Below are 18,669 nucleotides of genomic sequence, written 5' to 3'. Positions count from 1 at the left end.
CGTAGATGTGTTGGCTGCATCTGTTTACTTTATTTCAGACCCTTTTCCTTTATGTTGACGGTAACACACTTGCGGACAGGACAAGAAAAGGGATGAGCTTGCATTTTTGTTTTGAGCAAGGTTCAGGTCCGAACCTGGATATCGGCTCTTATTTCTGGTCGATGATCTGTGGGCCAAGGATTCTGCTCACTCAGCTGATCTATACACAGAGGTGGAGATGCTTGTGAATTCTTTCACCTAATTTGGCCATATTTAGGTCAAATTCACTGGACCAGGTTTGAACCTGAACCCTGTTCTAAACAAATGTGGGCTCTAGACAAAGTGTTAGCACTACAGAATGCCCCCCCACCATTCATCTTCTCCATAGAGGTTTGAAGTGTTAAGTGTTGACTGACAGAATTGGGAACAGAGAAAATTAGGAGGCAAAAGCCTAGAATCTTAGGAGGTTATAGATCAATGGATATTTTGTTGAGCTTATCAAACAGATTTAACAAAATGCTTTAAATGGTACTGTATATTTAACAGAAATAAAGGGGGCAAGTAGAAGAAGTTATAGTCATTCTAAAGACTGGGTGTTTTACCTTTTTAAAGCAAAGCTCCACCCAACAGGGGAAGCTTCATTTGTTCGCACACTAAACCCCCCCCCCCTCCACTGCCACATTTGGCACTTTTCCGGGGGGAGCGGGTACCTGGTTTTGACAGGTACCCACTTCCACTGCCTTGTAAGAGCGCCGTGCAGAGATCTACGAAATTTGCTGCTCCTCCTTCCCCTCACTGCCTTTTGGGGGACACAGAGGTTCCAGAAGATGGGGTGACCATTCAGAAAGCACAGTGCAATAGGAAACTGGCTTCACTTCCTGTTTTCTTTACTACAGATGCCGTCTACTGCACCTCAAGCCGATTGACGAATCGGCTTGCGGTGCTAATTTTGCGGGATCCCTGGACAGGTAAGTGTCCTTATTAAAAGTCAACAGTTACAGTATTTGTAGCTGCTTACAATATATATATATATATATATATATATATATATATATATATATATATATATATATATATATATATATATATATATATATATATATATATATATTATATAAATTTATTTTTTTTTTTTTTACACACTGGAGCGTCTTTTTAATGCATTCCCTGCATTATGGTAACCCCCCCCCCCCTTACTACACTTACCTCTTAGCCTGTTGGGAATCCAGCAATGTACCTGGCTGCAGTCTTCTCTCCTTCCTTTCTCTTCTTGCGTGTATTTGGGCAGCAACAGGAACTTCTGTCAATCAAATGTTGTGAGAAGGATCTGGGGGAGTGGGACTGAGCCGTAACAGCTCAGTAGTGAACCTGCAGGTGTGCCCCATAGCAAGCCACTTGCTATTGGTGGCACACACAAGAGGAGGAGCCTGGAGTGCCAATTAGGGGGACCCCAGAAGAGGAGGGTCAAAACCATTGTGTTTTGTTTTAATAAAAAATAAATAAAAAAAATAATCTAGCCTTTACAATCAATTAAAGAGGAAGTAAACCCTGATGAGTTTACTTCCTCTTTCATTCCCTGCAAAGGCAAAGCATAATGGACTACTATGCATCGCATAGTAGTCCATTATGTGTCACTTACCTGACACAGGAGCCAGCGAAGTCACCGCTGTCCCCTGTAGTCCGCCGCATCCATCTTCTTGGTGGGGTCTAGCAGCTCCGCCGCTGTCATTCAGCGAAGCCGCGATGACGTCACTCCCGCGCATGCACACAGGAGCTGACACGCGCGGCATCTCCGTTGTTGAGAATGCTGCGCTCAGTGCGCCTGCGCGCCGCAGTCTACGGTGCATGCGCTGCTGACAGCGGTGCCTGTTTTCGGGCAAATATCTCCTAAACCATATAGGTTTAGGAGATATTTCTTGGACCTACAGGTAAGCCTTAATCTAGGCTTACCTGTAGGTCAAAGTGGTTTGTAAGGGTTTACAACCACTTTAATTGTTGTGGTTTAGGTCTAGCTATATTTAATTTTTTTTTCTTCTTAGTTTTGCAAAGCGTATGGAATGATTGAAACCCCTGTTTGGGTTTTACCGCTGTCTGAAGCTTCTGTGAGAAAAAAAGCTGTAACAGGGATACAGACGGCAAAATGCTGACACAGGTTTTAGCCTTCCTCCATTAAAAAAACAAAACAAAACAAATGCTTGGTTCCATGTTGTAGATTTTCCCTACTTACTGCCTGGTGTAACCATTGTCACTTGAATGTTTCTGAGAACGGCCGTCGCTCACTGAAGTGGGCTCTATGCTCTGCAGTGGTGTATTATACAGCCCCAGGGGGTATAACAGTAATGGCCTAGGCTCCCAGGAAGTGGGTCGAATGATGGGAGGTTTCACTCTGCAGCCTGTAGGACACAGTAATGGGGAGGAGGGAGTTTTGTAGCAAAAACATTATTTAAAAGAGAAGTATGGGTTTACAAAACCTACATGCTCGCCTAGATGGCTACAGCATCTATCTGATGCTGCAACTGTCCCTCTCTGGCTCTAAAATGAGAACTGAGCAATCGGAGACCGCTGATTGCTCAGTTCTCAGACTTCAGTGACCAGCGAGACGGTGACTGTCAGTCATCTAATCTTCTCTCTGTCCCTAAGGTGTTCACTGGGCCGTGGAGGTGACAAGAGCAGTTGGCACAGACTGTCAGAGGTGTACTGAGAGGCTAAGCCAGCTGCCAGTCAGGCTTCTGGACAGATTCCCACATTAGGCTCTTGGCTGAATTTGGGACACAGGAGTGCAGAACTAAGTGCATGCACTTTTGTAACCCCCAGGAGAAGATGAACTAAAAAGCTTTGCTTTAACAAGATTTGGGCTGTTTATTCTTTATTTAATTTTTTCATCTAAGTGCCATTGGGTTTAATGCGAATGCAGCAGCGTTGAGGGTCTGTGACGGTATGGGTCAAGGCCAGAGCCTTCATTGGAGTGCATTTATAATTTGGGTCTCTGGTATCTATGCTAGATGCTGATTTATTCCACCCTGGCCATTCATGAAAAAAATCTCTTTTGGGCAGACTTGCCTTTGTATGAAGTTGGGGAGAGTAGGAAGGTATCTGTGATTACAGCTGCAGTTTATATTGCTGTCTATCTGGGCCTGCAGAATTTTCTGTTTTATCCAAGTTCATTACTTGTTTTATCTCTATAGCTCGTAGCTATAAAATCCTGGCACCGCTGTACTTTATAACTGCTATTTGATGTCAATGCCAGGACAAGGAAGCAGCAGGAAACCTTTAAAGTATACTGTATATCTAGCTATAAAAAAATAAAAAATCTTTCCTTCAGCACATCACTAAAATAACTGAAATACATACTGAAGAATGATGATGAATCATGAAAAATATCAGATGAGTTGTCGGAAATCCAGAGAATTTCCTAAGGTGAGCGGACAACATACTGACTGCCTCTGCGGCACTGAAATCCTGAACAGTGTCAACTCTGCCAGAGATCCCCTTCTGGACTACAGGACACCTCCTCCTTATTTTATTATTTTTCAATACATTCTATTTAATATTAGTATTTAAATCTAGCAGTTGCGAACCATGCAGGACCAATAACACTACCTGAGATTTCAGTGCAGCAGAGACAGATGGACTTGTCCTTTTTTGTACTTTCAAGGCTACGTTTACCTTTAAAAAAAAAATAAAAAAAAAATAAATGCACATATTTTTGAAGGTAAAAAATGTGCATTTATTATTCATTTGCTTTCTCGAGCCTAAAGAGTATTGCATCCGTGATCTGCAGATAACAGGTGCAATGTCCGGCTCCTGCAGAATGACAGTATAGCTCTATGCCTTTATCTCCTGTATGAGCAGACAGCGGAGAGCAGGAAGATCACCAGCGTCCTCGCAGTTCATTGAGAACTACAAGCTGTCTGCCGTAATGGCGGAGGGTAGTTGTTCATTCATTCCCAGAACTCTGTGAATGAATGACGCAGCTGTGTAGGTGGAGCCTCGCATGGCCACTTTATTTTTAAGTTGTGACAGTTGGTGTGGGAGAAGATCGCCAGCCCGCTATCACAGCAGTGGATTGGAGGGACGCAGACAGGTGCTCTTTGGTAACCTGTTACAGCCTAAATTTGGGTGTAACCTGTCACCAATGGTGAAGTTATTCTTTCAGTGGGTTAAAATATGTAAATAATAAATGTAGTTGCCATTGCTATATTTGGTTATATTACGCCTGTTGCATTCCAAGACTCTAAATATGGTCATGTCAAAGTACACTGTTTTTACAACCAACCTTCAACACTGTCTTTAGCTTGTTCATGTTTCACCGAATCTGTGAAGGATTGGTCTGCTATTACACATCTAAGGCCACGTATCGGAGTTTTGTTTATCGGGGGCCAGGAGTCTCCAAACATTCTAAACAAAGGGCCCAATTACTGTTTTTCAGACTTTAGGTGGGCAGGACTGTGGCCATCAGAAGTAGAAACTGTGCATTTTTGGCAAAAGTGCCCCATTATTGGTGTCAGTGGGAGGAATAGTGCCCCGTCACTGATGTCAGTGGGAAGCATAGTTGCCCCATCATTTGTGTCAGTGGGAGGAGTGGTGCCCCGTCATTGGTGTCAGTGGGAGGCGTGGTGCCCCCGTCATTGGTGTCTGTGGGAGGAGTGGTGCCCCCCGTCATTGGTGTCTGTGGGAGGAGTGGTGCCCCCCGTCATTGGTGTCTGTGGGAGGAGTGGTGCCCCCCGTCATTGGTGTCTGTGGGAGGAGTGGTGCCCCCCGTCATTGGTGTCTGTGGGAGGAGTGGTGCCCCCCGTCATTGGTGTCTGTGGGAGGAGTGGTGCCCCCCGTCATTGGTGTCTGTGGGAGGAGTGGTGCCCCCCGTCATTGGTGTCTGTGGGAGGAGTGGTGCCCCCCGTCATTGGTGTCTGTGGGAGGAGTGGTGCCCCCCGTCATTGGTGTCTGTGGGAGGAGTGGTGCCCCCCGTCATTGGTGTCTGTGGGAGGAGTGGTGCCCCCCGTCATTGGTGTCTGTGGGAGGAGTGGTGCCCCCCGTCATTGGTGTCTGTGGGAGGAGTGGTGCCCCCCGTCATTGGTGTCTGTGGGAGGAGTGGTGCCCCCCGTCATTGGTGTCTGTGGGAGGAGTGGTGCCCCCCGTCATTGGTGTCTGTGGGAGGAGTGGTGCCCCCCGTCATTGGTGTCTGTGGGAGGAGTGGTGCCCCCCGTCATTGGTGTCTGTGGGAGGAGTGGTGCCCCCCGTCATTGGTGTCTGTGGGAGGAGTGGTGCCCCCCGTCATTGGTGTCTGTGGGAGGAGTGGTGCCCCCCGTCATTGGTGTCTGTGGGAGGAGTGGTGCCCCCCGTCATTGGTGTCTGTGGGAGGAGTGGTGCCCCCCGTCATTGGTGTCTGTGGGAGGAGTGGTGCCCCCCGTCATTGGTGTCTGTGGGAGGAGTGGTGCCCCCCGTCATTGGTGTCTGTGGGAGGAGTGGTGCCCCCCGTCATTGGTGTCTGTGGGAGGAGTGGTGCCCCCCGTCATTGGTGTCTGTGGGAGGAGTGGTGCCCCCCGTCATTGGTGTCTGTGGGAGGAGTGGTGCCCCCCGTCATTGGTGTCTGTGGGAGGAGTGGTGCCCCCCGTCATTGGTGTCAGTGGGAGGTATAGAATCTTGCATCACTGGGAAAAAAGTGCCCCAAGGGCCGGATAAAGCCAGGCAAAAGACCGCATGCTTGGAGACCACTTCTCCAGGGAAAGTAACCTGTCATAGGTCTTTTGGAGTCTGTGTGTTTAGACCAAGGATCTGCAATTAGCAGACCTCCAGCTGTTGCAAAACTACAAGTCCCATCATGCCTCTGCCTTTGGGTGTCATGCTTGTGGCTGTCAGTCTTGCTATGCCTCATGGGATTTGTAGTTCTGCAACAGCTGGAGGTCCGCTAATTGCATATCCCTGGTTTAGACGTTCTTGCACTCCCCCTGCTGGTTCCTAGAGAGAAGTACTGCTGGACCCGTCCTCTAAGGTCAGGTTCAGGAAAGCTGCTTTAACCTGCTCATTGTGCTTGGGAGTTTCCTGAGCAAAGATCTGTCTGTGTGTCTGTTGTTGGGGTCCTTTATCCAAGATCTATTTAATAGTTCTGCTACACATTTCTGTCTTGTTTCTTGAGGATCCTCTTTATCCACCTGCGCTTAAATTCCTTTCATTTCACAATGACCCTGCCTGATCATTTTGTACCATGTTTAATTTCTGCCTGCTCTCAGCTCTTACCACATTGTGTGTAACTGTGTAGTGCAAGTGGTTTGCAGCAAAGCCCATCAGAAGGGTCCATTACCTCTGGGACAGCTTACCAGTCCTCATGGTATAACTGGGAGTAACAAACATATCAGATTGGTGTTTTGTGAGTTGCATTGAAGATGCCCAAGGCCACTTTTACATGGGCTGGATCTGGTTTTGCTCAGCGGGGGATCCGTCCTCTGATCCCCAGCTGAGCTGAGCGGAGTGGCTGGATGAAAGGTTAATGTCCGTTCCGCTTACGTAGAGTGGACATGGACACAGCCTGCTCTGCTCTATGGGGCTTGAGCCTTCATGGGTGCTGACACATGGGAGCGATACCTTTTTTTTTTTTTTTTTTATTTTTTTTTTTTATTTTTTTTTTGGGTAGCTTCTCTTGATCCTGACATACGACTTATTGGCCGTGGCAGTACTCCGTGGGTCAGATCGGTTTGGACCTGGAGAAAGCCAGGTGTAAACCGACACAAGTCTATTTACATCTGACTGCCCATAGAGGAAAACGGAGGGTCCAATTGGGTACAGCTGAAAAACGGAGAGCTGGACCTCATCAGACCTCTTGTGTGAAAGGGGCCTACGTTACCCATATATATATATATATATATATATATATATATATATATATATATATATATATATATATATATATATATATATATATATATATAATATATATATATACACACACACAGTATCTCACAAAAGTGAGTACACCCCTCACATTTTTTAAAATATTTTATACCTTTTCATGTGACAACACTAAAGAAACGACACTTTGCTACAGTGTAAAGTAGTGAGTGTACAGCTTGTATAACAGTGTAAATTTCCTGTCCCTTCAAAATAACTCAACACACAGCCATTAATGTCTAAACCACTGGCAACAAAAGTGAGTACACCCGTAAGTGAAAATGTTAAAATTGGGCCCAATTAGCTATTTTCCCTCCCCTGTGTCATGTGACTCGTTAGTGTTACAAGGTCTCAGGTGTGAATGGGGAGCAGTTGTGTTAAATTTGATGTTATCACTCGCTCTCCCATACTGGTCACTGGAAGTTCAGCATGGCACCTCATGGCAAAGAACTCTCTGAGGATCTGGAAAAAAAGAATTGTTACTCTACATAAAGATGGCCTAGGCTGTAAGAAGATTGCCAAGATCCTGAAACTGAACTGCAGCACGGTGGCCAAGACCATACCGCTGTTTAACAGGACAGGTTCCACCCAGAACAGGTCTCGCCATGGTCGACTTAAGTTGAGTGCACGTGCTCAGCGTCATATCCAGAGGTTGTCTTTGGGAATTAGACGTATGAGTGCTGCCAGCATTGCTGCAGAGGTTGAAGGCGTGGGGGGTGGGGGGGGGGGGTCAGCCTGTCAGTACTCAGACCATACGCCACACACTGCATCAATTTAGTCTGCATCACCTTCATCCCAGAAGGAAGCCTCTTCTAAAGATGATGCACAAGAAAGCCAGCAAATAGCTTGCTGAAGACAAGCAGACTAAGGACATAGATTACTGGAACCACCATGTCCTGTGGTCTGATGAGACCAAAATAAACTTATTTGGTTCAGATGGTGTCAAGTGTGTGTGGTGGCAACCAAGTGAGGAGTACAAAGACAAGTGTGTTTTGCCTACAGTCAAGCATGGTGATGGGAGTGTCATGGTCTGAAGAAGCATGAGTGTTGCCGGCACTGGGGAGCTACAGTTCATTGAGGGAACCATCGATGCCAACATGTACTGTGATATACTGAAGCAGAGCATGATCACCTCCCTTCGGAGACTGGGCCGCAGGGCAGTATTCCAACATAACGGCCTCAAACACACCTCCAAGATGACCACTGCCTTGCTTAAGAAGCTCTGAGGGTAAAGGTGATGGCCAAGCATGTCTCCAGACCTAAATCCTATTGAGCATCTGTGGGGCATCCTCAAACAGAAGGAGGAGGAGCGCAAGGTCTCTAACATTTACCAGCTCTGTGATGTCATCGTGGAGGAGTGGAAGAGGACTCCAGGGGCAACCTGTGAAGCTCTGGTGAACTCCATGCCCAAGAGGGTTAAGGCAGTGCTGGAAAATAATGGTGGCCACACAAAATATTGACACTTTGGGCCCAATTTGGACATTTTCACTTAGGGGTGTACTCACTTTTGTTGCCAGCGGTTTAGACATTAATGGCTGTGTGTTGAGTTATTTTGAGGGGACATCAAATTTACACCGTTATACAAGCTGTTCACTCACTACTTTACATTGTAGACAAGTGTCATTTCTTCAGTGTTGAATAAGTAAAAAATGGTGTTGCGCTCCTAAATAGAACTAAGCAGCTACTAAATACCCAATCTATATCTTAAAAGAAGATATCGTAAATATAATAGTATAAATAAAGGTGTAAATAAAAACTAAGAACAAAAGTGCAAACGTGCTTAATATATCGAAAATACTGAGGTCAGGAACAAATAGAGCAAAGTGTGTATGTGCATAACATGTCTAAATATTGAAATTAAACTTAAAGATAATAAACGAGTAATTCATATATCAACGCCAATAGTGCTGTGGTAAAACATATAAAGTGATAAAGTGCATACAGCAAAAACAGCTTCGAAACCAATTGGGTTTAATCAAAGTGACCCATAGATAGTCCAATCGTGAATAATATAGTGAAATATCACAACCATACCGGAAGTGAATCTACACCCGAGCGATACGCTCGCTGCTCTGTTTGCTGTGCGCTCTGTCCTCCCCAATTTTTGTGAGTAGTTCGATATTGTTTTAATAAACTTGATAATATTTTAATCTACTACACTATGGTGGACTCTATCTATTCCTTGAGTGTATATGCTGATAGTATCCACGGAGGAATTTGATGGATGACGGTGAAGCTAGAGGAGTGTGAAGCTCCCCCTGTCTATCTCCTGAATTCAAGTGTTCCCTGCTAGAGGCTATTTTTGCTGTATACCTTACAGCAGTAAGGTAATTACCTAGTGTGGCCAGTACTAACACGTGGAGATCACCCACACGGAGAGAGTTGGCTTGGCACTGTGAACACACAACTGCACTATTTTACTTGGTTGTGATATTTTACTCGTTTATTATCTTTAAGTCTAATTTCAATATTTAGACATGTTATGCACATACGCACTTTGCTCTATTTGTTCCTGAACTCAGTATTTTAGATATATTAAGCACTTTTGTTCTTTTGTTCTTAGTTTTTATTTACACCTTTATTTATACTATTATATTTACGATATCTTCTTTTAAGATATAGATTGGGTATTTAGTAGCGGCTTAGTTCTATTTAGGAGCGCAACACCATTTTTTTACTTATTCATATCTAGATGAGAGCCAACTCATAAAGTGTTTGCTGCACCTATTGGGATAGAATTTTGCTTTCCATTTTCCATATACAGCGCAGGAACCCTTATGTATACATTTCTTCAGTGTTGTCGCATGAAAAGGTATCATAAAATATTTACAAAAATGTGAGGGGTGTACTCACTTTTGTGAGATAATGTAAGAGATGGCCACACCTGATCAGTTTGATCTTTCCCAATCCCTTCTGTTCCCTCCTGATAAGCTGGTTTCAGCCTTCAGCCTTTTGCTCCCTTTATTCTTTTCTATTTTTGGGGTGGAGGAACTTGACTGGCCTGCATAGAGCCCTGAACTCACCACGATAGAACACCTTTGGGATGAATTTCAGCAGAGATTGCGAGCCAGGCCTTCTCATCCAACATCAGTGCCTGACCTCACAAAAGTGCTTCTAAAAGAATGGTCAAACATTCCCAAAGACACAACCCTAAGCCTTCTCAGAAGAGTTGAAGCTGTTATAGTTGCAAAGGGTGGGCCAACTCAATATTGAACAGTACGAACTAAGACTGGGATGCTATTAAAGTTAATGTGCGTGAAAAGGCAGGTGTCCCAATACTTTTGGTAATCTAGTGTATTCTATAAGCTTACATAATTTGACACTTGTGTATATTAGCTCAAAGAACTTGTTGCTCCTACATATAAATGGAAGTAAGAGGGTTGACCTAACTAGTGACTGCTGATATGAGATGTTAAAGTATATGTAAAGCCAAACCCTTTTTTTTTGTTTATTGTTTATTCTTTATTTTTTGGATGAAGTAAGGTATGGTTAATGATTATGTATCTAAAACAGGAAGTGTGAAATAAATCCCCTCTTAGAGAGTTGTCACTCTCCTTCCTGTTTTGATAACTCCATATTGTTTGTTTGGATTTCCTTCACTTTCAGTTTTGGTGATGGAGATCACCAGGATAAATAGAGTACTCTCTAGCAAGGACACAGATCTTATTCCTTGTACACACGGACGGAGATTCCGTCGGAATGTGTCCGATCGGAGCAGTTTGTTGGATAATCCGACTGTGTGTGGTATGCATCGGACTGTTTCCGTGGGAATATCCGTCGGACCAAATTTTCCAACTTGCTGGAAATATTTTCCAACAAACTGCTCCGATCGGACATACTCCGATCATGTGTAGAGAATTCAGATCGGACAAAGTGCCACGCATGCTCAGATCAAATTCCTACATCTAAGCTATTGGCTACTAGCCTGAACGTAGTCCCATCGTAATGAAATTACGTCATCACGTTCTGAATGATCGGATTTTCCGACAACTTTGTCTGACCGTGTGTATGCAACAGTTTCGGACAAAATCCGAAGGATTTGGTTTTCGGAATCTCCGACCGTGTGTACAAGGGCTTAGAGGTGCCAACAGCTCACCTTTGTATCCACAGCTAAAACAAAAAAAGAGCTTGGGTATTTGGTCTGTATGCCCATGACCATTCAGAACTGGCTGTGTATTGATAAATGTGGCACACATCTGCTTATGACATAGGACGGTGCAGTTATAAATTGTACCACAAGATGGCAATCTTGCCAATAACATTAATCAACTTTTTTTTTCTTTTTGGTCGCATATAGAAATTGTAGAAGGCTGCATCTCTTCTTCTACTTGATAATTAAAAAAAAAAAAAAAAAAAAAAGTTACATACTGTAATGTAAAGTGTTTAATTAATAAATTAAAAATTCAGTTAAACTGTCCGTGTGTGTATGATATATAAAAATGTATTTTGTGTGTGTGCGTAATAAAAAAAAAAAAAAAAAATATATATATATAATATATATTTGCAAATAATATATACAGTTTTTTTTTTTTTTTTTTTTTTTTTTTTATTAATTTTGTTTTTAATAAAATTAACTTTTTCCACAAAGCACCAAAATACTTTCAGGACTGTAGGACACAGAGGATGACCTCCATAGCACCCAATTGTACATCATTAGAATCAAATTTCCCTGCCCCTCTTTTGTCATCATCATCATCAATTGCTCCTAATTTAATAAAAGTTATTTAGTCCTTTTAAGAATAGAGATCATTGATGATTCGTGCCCAAGTCTATTATTATTAATAATAATATTGTTGTTCTACAACATTTATATAGTGCCGAACTGGTTGCGCTGCGCTTTACAACATGAGGGCAGACAGTTCAATTACAATACAATTCAATACAAGAGGAATCGGAGGGCCCTGCATTGTTAGTGCTTACAATCTAGAAGGGAGGGTCAAGTGATACAATAGGTAATAACTGCGGTGGATGAGCTGATGGAGAAAATCAAAGTACCTTTTATGAGGTTGGGGCAGGATAGGCTTCTCTGAAGAGAAGGGTTTTCAGGGATTGCCTAAAAGTGGATAGAGTAGGAGATAGTCGGTCAGATTAGGGTAGGGAATTCCAAAGGATGGGAGAGGCTCTGGAGAAGTCCTGGAGGTGAGCATGGAAGGAGGTGATGAGGGAACTAGAGAGCAGGAGGTCTTGGGAGGAACAAAGAGAATGATTTGGTTGGTATTTTGAGTAGAGGTGCACCGAATGGGGTTTTTTGGTGCTGAAACCGATACCGAAAATGAAAAATACACTAGGCCGAAAATCACCGAAACCTTATTAAAAAAATATATTTTTATACAGGAGATGGTCAGCAACTGGGGACATGGTACAGGAGACGGTCAGAGACTGGGGACATGGTACAGGAGATCAATGCAGCCAACCAGTGTCCCCAGTAGTGCAGCCTGCCAGTGTCCCCAGTAGTGCGGCTTGTGAAGGGAGAGGAGAGCCCCCGCCTTTTTGATTAGAGCGCCAGGAACATCACAGCTTTCATTTCAATAGCTGTGTGTTCCCTGCTGCGCGCCGTCACATACAGACCCCTCCCCCTTGTCCAGACACTTTGATAGACCGTTCACCTGTCCAATCCTGGGACGGGTGATCGGTCTATCAAAGTTTCCCAGACAAGGGGGAGGGGTCTGCATGTGACGGCACGCAGCAAGGACCACACAGCTATTGAAATGAAAGCTGTGATGTTCCCGGCGCTCTAATCAAACAGGTGGCAACGGCTCTCCTCTCTTCTACGCTATAGGAAGCCCCCCTGATAGGCGGCACCAGGGGCGGAGCTCCACCCACGCCCGCCCCATTTTAGGCTCCATTATCTGCCGTTTTTTTTTTTCTTTCGCCAAATTGGTGAAAAGTCAATTTTCTGCCGAAATTTTGGTGCAGCCCTAATTTTGAGACTAGGTTAATGATGGAGGCAGAGATGTGGATGGCTTTGTAAGTTGTTAGTATTTAAAATTTGATTTGTTGGGTGAGCAGGAGCCAATGGAGGGATTGGCAGAGAGGGGTAGCGAATGGTTGGTAAGGTGGATGAGTCTGGTGGCAGCATTCATGATACACTGAAGGGGGATGGCCTATGTAGAAGTAAGCCCATGAGGAGGGAGTTGCGCAGTAGTCAAGGTAAGGGATGACCAGGGAGTGAATTAGGAGCTTTGGGGTGATATTGGTTAGGAAGGGGAGTATTTTGGAGATGTTGCAGAGGATGTGATTGGATAAGGGACCAAAATGATAGTTCAGAGTCTAGGGTTACCCTTAGCACCCTGGCATGTGGAGCAGTGTTAATTTTGGCAGGAAATTTCAATTTAGTTTTAGTCTTAGGACTAAAATGGCATTTTCATTTTGGTCCCATTTTAGTCTTCTGCAATTATTTTAGTTTAGTCGACTAAAATGTCCTACGTTTCAGTCGTCTAAAATCTGAGTGTAATTAAATTGTAATGCATTAATTAACATTTCTCTACAATTTCCAAACGCATTATATACTGCTGGAGTGAAAAATCTAATATGTTATTATTTATGGTATTGAGGTATGAACATGCACTACAGACCAGTGTTAATATTGAAGTCAAATTTCAATTTAGTTTTAGTCTTAGTCTTTTGACTAAAATGCCATTTTAGTTTTAGTTGTATTTTCGTCATCTCAGTTGTTTTAGTTTTTAGTCATATTTATTTGACTAAAATTTGTATTCATTTAGTCGATGAAATGAACACTGATGTGGAGAAGGGTGGATGGTTATGCCATTGATCTTGATGGAGAAATCGGGGGGGAAGGGGCACGTGGGGGAGAAAATATTATGAACTCGGTTTTGGACCAGTTCAGCTTGAAGTGCTGTGACACCCAGATTCATATGTCAGTAAATTAGTGATGATTGATGGAGTGAGCTGTGGGGTGGAGAGATAGATTTGGGTGTCGTCAACATAGAAATGACATTGAAAGCCATGGGAGGCAATCAACTGACCCAGGGAGGAAGTGTAGCTCGAGAACGGGAGAGGTCCAAGAACAGAACCTTGGGGGACCCTGACTGAGAAAGGAAACTGAGGAAGTAGAATTGTAAGTGACACTGAAGGTGGGATAGGTAGGATGAGAGACAACAAATAGTAGTACAGTCACAAGAACAAAGGAGGAAACCTTTTTTGTTGATGGGGTGGTCAACCGTATCAAAGGCACCCGAACGGTCCAGAAGTTTGAGTACAGAACACTGTCCATTAGGTTTAGCTGTTAGTAGACCGTTGCAGCATCAGTGAATAATTTTCATAAGTATATTTTTAGGGCTCATTCACATGGGCGCTGAGGCTTGCAGTGTGCAAGAACTGTGGAGTGTGGTGTAGATGGCTTATGAGAGAAAATAGAGATGCACCGTCTAGGAGTTGAGTTTGAGTCATCTTGCTGCTCTGCTAGTGAAGTCACTAGGGTTTCCAGTAGGGATGCACCGACATTTCGGCCGCCAAAACATATCGGCCGAAAATGCATTGCCGAAAGGAAAAAACGGCCGATAATTGAGTCGAAAATGGGGCATGGGCGGAGCACCATCCCCGCCCCTGGTGCCACCCATCATGGGAGGTGTATAGCGCAGGAGAGCCGCCTCCGCCGTCTGGTTCAATACAGCGCTGGGAACATCACAGCTTTAATTTCAATAGCTGTGTGTTCCCCCGTCGCGCGCCGTCGCATACTGCCCCTCCCCCTTGTTCGGGGAACATTGATAGACAGATCACCCGTCCAGATTGGACGGGTGATCTGTCCATCACAGTTCCCCAGACAAGGGGGAGGGGCTATATGCGACGGCGCGCGACGGGGGAACACACAGCTATTGAAATTAAAGCTGTGATGTTCCCATCGCTGTATTGACGGCGGAGGCGGCTCTCCTCTCTCTTTGCTGCAACACTGGCTGCACGAGGGCATCACTGACTACACAGGGGACAGACAACACACTGACTGACTACACAGGGGGCATCACTGACTACATAGGGGACAACACACTGGCTGCACAGGGCACAACACACTTATCTCTTTTATCATGTCGCCAGTCTCTGACCACCTCATGAACCATGTCGCCAGTCTCTGACCACCTCGTGAACCATGTCGCCAGTCTCTGACCACCTCGTGAACCATGTCGCCAGTCTCTGACCACCTCCTGAACCATGTCGCCAGTCTCTGACCACCTCCTGAACCATGTCGCCAGTCTCTGACCACCTCCTGTACCATGTCGCCAGTCTCTGACCACCTCCTGTACCATGTCGCCAGTCTCTGACTACCTCCTGTACCATGTCGCCAGTCTCTGACCACCTCCTGTACCATGTCGCCAGTCTCTGACCACCTCCTGTACCATGTCGCCAGTCTCTGACCACCTCCTGTACCATGTCGCCAGTTTCTGACCACCTCCTGTACCATGTCGCCAGTCTCTGACCACCTCCTGTTACTGTACCATGTCGCCAGTCTCTGACCACCTCCTGTATAAAAATATTTTTAAAAACAGTCATTTTCGGTATCGGTGCTGTTTCGGTATCGGTTTTGGTTTTCAGCCTAGTGTATTTTTCATTTTCGGTATCGGTTTCGGCACCAAAAAACCCATTCGGTGCATCCCTAGTTTCCAGTATCCTTATTCACCGAGTGGATTTCAGGGCATGTTTTATATCTTAGAGAGAGTGTCGTATGACAAGTGGTTGCAGACCTGGGCCGAGGCAATGTTCAAAGTGCTGTATACCTGATTGCAGAAGATATATTTTGAAGTTGAGTTTCTGACTTTCTGTAATCTCAGTTTCAGGTGCCGTTAACCATTTGCACATCAATTTTAATCGGGGTGGATTTGATTTAAATCACTAGTAAAAAGGCTTGATTTAAATCAACTCAATTTTAAATCATAATTTTTAAAGAGCAGCTGTCATCTCTGTCCTGGAGAGGCTTCTCCTCTGACCCACTGTTGACTCACCGACAGTCTGTCACTTTAATGGGACGGCTGGTGATGCGGCAGTGACACAACAAGGTGAGGGATGTGGTGGCGGCAGGTGGGGAATGGATGCCCACTAACATGCACTTCCATGATGGATCCGAAATGACAGGTGCTCTTTAAATGTAAGAACTTATTCTTGCTGGTAGTTAGAATCTTTAATTAACAAAGATGGTTCTCCCACGCTATCACAAAGAATGAGCGAAACTGAAATATTGTGAATATGACTGCCGCAAACACCGATAAGCAAATCCATGGCTCTAAAGTGTATGAAAATAATGATGTTGCGCTGTCAACAATAAACAATTCATGTACTATGCAGTAAATAATATGCATAAATATTAGGGTCGCAACGGATCAAAAAACTCACGGATCGGATCATTCCTCGGATCAGAGTCATGGATCGGATCATTTTTCGGATCAGCAAATAACTGCATTTGCAAAAACCTATGAAAATTCCACCACCATATAGTCCCCACTGTAATATCCACATCATCTCCCCCACTGTAATATTGGCTGAGCATGATGGCTGGGTACGGCTGGCTATTGCCGAGTATGGCAGAGTATTGCATGGCAGAGTATTGGCAGGGTATTGAGGGATAGCTGTGACTGCACTTGTCACAGAGCAGCCCACAGCGCTGCTTCCATCTGATCTCTCCCCTCCACTGTACAGATCTGTACACAGAGGGGAGAGAGGAACCGGCGTCATTATGACACCGGTTTGTTTACAACTTATCGCTCCGTTCAATCACATTGTAAACACAGACGGGTGCACCAAGATGGCCGCCGCTTCGGAACTAGGCCGAAGAGCGCTCCGCAGATCGTGGCTTGTGCCGATCCGAACGGGGTGACCTGTTTGGATCATGGATCGGCAATGAATCGTTGCACCCCTAATAAATATGTAAAAGGATGACTCCATCAAGTAATGTTTCTATAACATCTGCAAATCTCAAGTGATAATAAAAGTGACAAATATAAAGTCCCAGTGGTGACAATAAGTTCAATGGTGATTAAGGTGCTCTAATTCTTCCACATTTCAAATGGTAAATGAAGGTGATGGTGTCCCTTCTTATAGTGAATATGACACCTCGGTGCTCACAGGCCTCTCGCCTTACTGCTGTAAGGTAACAGCATTGAATTAAGTAACTCTCATGGGCAATCCTTGGGCCTCGGCTTTTCTCTGGGGATCTCTCTGTAACGGATGCTGCCCTTTGGACTGGATATACGGCAATGCCTCCTTTAAATGTGATCCCGGGGTTCCTCCTAGTCACCTCCATGGTGGTGGTATGTAAACAAAGGTGCTCCAATAGCGTGATTATAGTTTCACAAAATATTTTATGATAAAAACAGCTAGATTGACGGCAAGCCTTTTTACTACTACTCAATCACACTCAATACTCACATTTACAAACTTTAGCAAGGCATAAAATCCCCGAGTGGCAAGCTCAAACTGCCACTTCCGGTCTCCTGGTCTATCTGTGGCCCAATCCCGACGCGTATTGTCACATGACTTTACCAAGGGCAGCATCTGTTACAGAGAGATTCCCAGAGAAAAGTTGAGGCCCAGGGATTGCCCATGAGAGTTACTTAATGCAATGCTATTACCTTACAGCAGTAAGGTGAGAGGCCTGTGGGCACTGAGGTGTCATATTGCCAATTAGACAGTAAAGGGGCAGAATGACAATCTGAATATGTAAACAAGGCACATTGTCATTCTGTCAGAAGGGAAGGCACTGATCCCGTGTTTTGCCTTGACACATGTTCACGTTAACTTGCAATGTGATCTGCAGGACTTGATTGAGGTGTTCGGCGGGAATGCCTGGATCAGAAGATTGTTTACACAAACTGATCCCTGGACATGAAGTCCAATGTACCCGCCTCTGGGCTCTTGCTGTGGGAGCAGGTTGCCGGCAGCTCGTGTGTGCCCCAGACTTGGAAGTATCAGATCACGTACTACATTTGTGATCTGGCACAGAGCAGCCGCCCTGCCACAGTAAATCTACGTGGGCCGGTCGCTATGCGATTAAAAGGTAACTCTCCCACTGTCATGGGGGGGAAAAAGGGGAGGGCAAGAGAGAGGAGGAGAAGGAGGAAAAAAGGCCATGCAGTTGGTATTTTTCCAGCACTCATGACACCTGCATTTATGAAGAACTTTCAGATTCAAAGAGTATTTCAGACCTAAAAATTTTGGTTAGGTTTAACCACTTGCCGCCTGCCATATAGCAAAATGACGATGGCAAAGTGGTTGTAATATCCTGACCGGACGTCATATGACGTGATCAGGATATTAAGCCGCTGCGTGTCCCCAGCGATCGTTGTTGCGGGGTGTCAGTCTGACACCCCGCAACTACGATCTCGGTAAAGAGTCTCCGACGGAGACTCTTTACCATGTGATCAGCCGTGTCCAATCACGGCTGATCACAGTGTAAATAGGAAGAGCCGTGATCGGCTTTTCCTCACGCGAGTAGAGGATAGCCAATCGGCTGCTCCTCTGACAGAGGGGGTCTGTGCTGATTGATCATCAGCACAGCCCTCCCAGAGGATGCCCACACTGGACCACCAGGGACGCCACCAGGGATGCCCAGCAACAGGTATGCCCCCCCAGACCTCAATGGACGCCAGTCAGTGCCCACAATGGATGCCAATCAATGCCCATAATGGATGCCAATCGGTGCCCACAATGGGCATCACTGATTGGCATCCATCCCTATACAGTACTGTACACTACAATGCCTATCCGTGCCGCCTATCCATGCCACCCATCCATGACAAACCGTGCCACCTATCAGTGTCTATCTGTGTTGCATATCAGTGCCGCCTATTGGTGCCACTTCAT

The 18,669-nt window shown here is 44.9% G+C and overlaps 1 protein-coding gene across 1 annotated transcript in view; it reads left to right on the top strand.

The window, feature by feature from the left end:
- Positions 1-18,669, top strand: part of DYM (dymeclin) — a gene marked incomplete in the record, with an annotated part of 586,856 nt that overhangs the window by 41,192 nt on the left and 526,995 nt on the right.

Source organism: Lithobates pipiens, unplaced genomic scaffold (genome assembly GCF_037356315.1).
Source record: "Lithobates pipiens isolate NorthernLeopardFrog02 unplaced genomic scaffold, aLitPip1_a1.2 Scaffold_3, whole genome shotgun sequence".
NCBI lineage: Eukaryota > Metazoa > Chordata > Amphibia > Anura > Ranidae > Lithobates > Lithobates pipiens.
This window is presented reverse-complemented; position numbering and strand designations above follow the sequence as displayed.